This window comes from Pongo abelii, chromosome 6 (genome assembly GCF_028885655.2).
Source record: "Pongo abelii isolate AG06213 chromosome 6, NHGRI_mPonAbe1-v2.0_pri, whole genome shotgun sequence".
NCBI classification, from domain to species: Eukaryota; Metazoa; Chordata; class Mammalia; order Primates; family Hominidae; genus Pongo; species Pongo abelii.
The window spans coordinates 58203439-58207649 of NC_071991.2; the positions used below are offsets into that span (position 1 = coordinate 58203439).

The 4211-nt window shown below is 41.8% G+C and overlaps 1 pseudogene; it reads right to left on the reverse strand.

Moving 5' to 3' along the window:
- Positions 1 to 334: 334 nt before the first annotated feature.
- LOC100461622 (high mobility group protein B3-like) lies at positions 335 to 1185 on the reverse strand (annotated as a pseudogene).
- Positions 1186 to 4211: the final 3026 nt, after the last annotated feature.

Below are 4211 nucleotides of genomic sequence, written 5' to 3' on the forward strand. Positions count from 1 at the left end.
TGGATGCCCACTGCAGAGTCAACAGGTCCAGCCTCACAGTGCACATCCTGAGCTACAGCCCCTCCAAAAGTCATCTTCCCCACAGCCTCAATGCCGAGCAAGGAGCATCAAGAGTTTGTCTTGGTTGTTTTGTTCTTTTTACAAACTATAGACATACACAGTTGATAACTCAGGATTTCTAGCCAATAACCATACAGTTAAAACCACCTTACAAATAAAAAAAAAAAGCCAGAAACATCTTTTAAATGCCTTGTCACACCAACAGCAAAGTGCGCAGAGTGAGGAGAACACAAGAATGCCTTATCATTTTAAAAATGTTTGGAAATATGTACAACTTTGATAAAGTTTCAGGGTGCTCCAGGCACCCATGGCCACTTCATGTAAACCACCGACAATTTCTAGAGCACTTTGAGAGACTACAATATGATTGTGATCAAATTTTGTAATTAAACCTAATGAAGGCAACAGACACTTCTCAAACAAGAGATGTGTCCATTATGGCGCTCCCCTACTCTAAGTATTCACAAGGAGACAGATAAACAGTTTCTTTATTCATCCTCCTCCTCCTCCTCCTTTTCTTCCTCTTCACCTTCTTCATCTTCCTCTTCCACCTTTTTCCAGGCAACATTAGCAGGACCCTCTGTGCCATCAAACTTTCCTTTCGACTTATAGTCAGCAACATCCTTCTCCTACTTCTCCTTCAGCTTTGCTGCCTTAGTGATGTAGGGCCGCTTTTCACTGTCATTTAAGTTATTCCACATCTCACCCAGCTTTTTTGCCATGTCTCTAATAGAGATGGTGGGGTTTGTGGATTTGATCTTGGGGCCTAATTCTGAACAGAACAGGAAGAATCCAGACAGTGGCCTTTTGGAGGCATTAGGATCCTTCTTCTTCTTGGCTCCCTTAGCTGGTCCATAATCCTTCATTTCCTGATCATAGCGCACTTTATCCGCCTTTGTTATTTCATCAAATTTAGAATCTTTCCCAGACATTGTCTTCTACCTCTCAGAGCACGTCTTGGAAAATTCTGCAAAATTGACAGGGACCTCTGGGTTTTTCTTCTTATGTTCTTCTCTGCACGTCTGCACATGGAAGGCATAAGCAGACATCTTGCCCTTTGGTTTCTTGGGGTCACCGTTAGCCATCCTGACTGTATTGTTCGCTAGTCTGGGCAGTGCAGGGCACAATGCATGGCTCAGTGCTCCCCAGCCTTGTGTTAGCTGTCTCCATGAGAGCGCGACTATCCTTTTAATTGATACAAAGCCCTGCCTCCATGGCTTAGACAAAACACAAACATTTCAGCATTTTCTCCCTAATCTAACAGCAATGGTGAACTCACATATGTAGGAAATTCTAAGTGTGTGTGTATGTATGGATATATATAATATGTATGTATTTATTTATGTGTATATACATATATATACATATGTGCGTACAGATGTATAAACACACAAACATATCCAATTGTCATTCTCAAGGCCCCAGGACTTGCGCATAGTTGAATTCTAAGGCAGCTGCTGCCATGGGATTAGGTCTAGATCAGGACTGTTCGAGCGAGACAGCAAAGGTCAGAATCACACCCAGGATGCCCTAGGAAGTCCAGGACATTAGCTAGTCAAAAATATTTCTGTGATCACTTCTCAGGCTTTTGGCTAAGATTGAATGCAAACTTATTTATTTGCCTTATCCATTTGTGCAGTCAGTCCTACTTGCCACAGGGAGAGAGGGAAACAAACTGAAGAAAACATAGTCCCTAACCTTGAACTGCTCACACACTCCACCGAAAAGCAGAAAAGGCACAAGAAAATGTCTTCAGAGAACACTTACAGAACAGCCCAAGTGCAAATGAATACCATGTCATGTAGCTTTTCTCTTTCTTCATCCTTCACTTAGCTCCCAACAAAATAATCAAGAAAGCCACTTCTCCCCCCGAGAGAGAGAGAGTATTCACAATATGCCAATCACTAAACTGAATTCTTTACTTGAAGAAACAGAGACTCAGAGACTTTAAATAAGTTTCCCAAACGAAGTCACAGACCTACTAAGTAGCATGGACAGTTTCAAACTGAAATCTATATGATTCCAATGCTCTTAACCACTACACCATATGGTAACTTGTAAATAGCACTGAAAACTGTAATAATGTTATTGGGCATTTTTTTGAGAATTGTATGAGAATTAAGAATCGTTTTAAAAATGGTTAAGAAAATTCTATTTAGACCACTTCTGTGTCCCACTCATAACACATGAAAACCACTGCTGCAGGTTGAGTAGAAAGGTACTACACAGTGAAGATGGATCTGAATTGGATCCAACAGTGAACTGAAAGGATGTGAGAGACTAAGTTAGTAAGAGTTGCCAAGATCACTCTGCTCCTTCAGAGAACTGAGTTAGTAGAGGAAAGAAAGCTGGGCAGGCAAATCTGATTAGGATGAGGAGTTTCCATGATAGCCACACCCTACTCCACCTAGAACAGACCCAAACTCCGGGAGTGACCCAAACACAAACTGAGGTTCTCGGAGTCAAAGGATTCCCTCTTTTATGAACAAAATATGTCTCCATGCCTCTCTGCACATGCTGTTGCCACTCCCTGTAACACTCTTTCCCACATATCCCTAGTAAGATATTTCTCTCAAAAAGCTCAAATTGGCCAGGCATGGTGGTTCACACCTGTAATCCCAGCACTTTGGGAGGCCAAACTGGGAGGATTGCTAGAAGCCAGGAGTTCGAGACCAGTCTGGGCAACAAAGTGAAACCTCATCTCTACAAAAAAAAATTAAAATTAGGCAGGTGGGGTAGTCCCAGTTACTCAGGAGGCTGAGGTAGGAGGATCACTGGAGTCTAGGAGGTTGAAGCTGAGGTAAGCCATGATCTCGCCACTGTACTGCTGTACTCCACCCTGTCTAAAATTTAAAAAAATAAAAAGCTCAAATATCAGGATTACAACACTGCCTTCTCTGACTCTCCCAAGCAAACAGAATTACTAGTAGTTAACACCACTATCATAGAATTTGGAGTGTGAGTGTATGTATCCCCTCACCATTCTGATTAGCTGAATTCACTTATAAATTGCTTAATCCACACAACAGTCAGTGTTGCACAAGACTGCAGGTTGTTCAAACTATTCTTTTTTTTTTTTTTTTTTTTGAAATGGAGTCTGGCTCTGTCGCCCAGGCTGGAGTGCAGTGGCACAATCTCGGCTCACTGCAAGCTCCGCCTCCTAGGTTCACGCCATTCTCCTGCCTCAGCCTCCCAAGTAGCTGGGACTACAGGCGCCCGCCACTACGCCTAGCTAATTTTTTGTATTTTTAGTAGAGATGGAGTTTCATCGTCACTGAGATCACGAGGTCTCGATCTCCTGACCTCGTGATCTGCCCACCTCGGCCTCCCAAAGTGCTGGGATTACAGGCGTGAGCATCCGCGCCCAGCTCAAACCATTCTTAAAGTCAAACTGTGTCTCTAAAATATTTAGAAATGTATTCACATTAATAAAGATATCATTACTGCAAGTGAACTACATCTTTATTTGAAATGAAGGCATGTTCTGTCCCTAAAGTTGGGCCAGGAAGAATGTTTATTCTACTCACTTTGCAGTAGAAAACCTTTACACGTCTGAGGGCCCAGAGAGTTACTTCATGTGCCTGAAGCTTGAACCATGGAGAGGCTACATAGTGAAGTAGGAAGACCATCAGGTTAACAATCAGGAAACATGGATTACAGTCCTAACAGGCTTACAAGTCACTGAAACTTGGGCCTCAGCTTTCTTTCTCTAAAATAAGAGAGTTGGTTGGATCAGATGTTTTCTCATGCCCTTTTCTGCTTGATACTATAGTATTAACATATGATTCTACTATAAAATAAGAATACTAGAATTCAAGAAGCAATGCAAAATCAGAAATAGGCTTTGTATGAAAGTATGACAGCACAGGAACCCAAGAAAATAGTTCATGAGCCTGTCCCAGAACGCAACAGAAGCACAAACAAAGCCCTCCTCATACAATCCTCTTCTACCTTCACACTTAAAAGTTGAACCTTGCTTGAACCTCTGCTTCTCCATCTTTTCCTCATTGCCTCCAATTAAACCATTCTTTATTTTTCTTGTGGATTACAAATCCATCATAAAGTGATTAAGTTTCATAAGAATTCTGCATTATTATTGCTCCTAGACCTTGCAGAAAGCAGTGTGTGATTGAAAGACATACAGACCATGT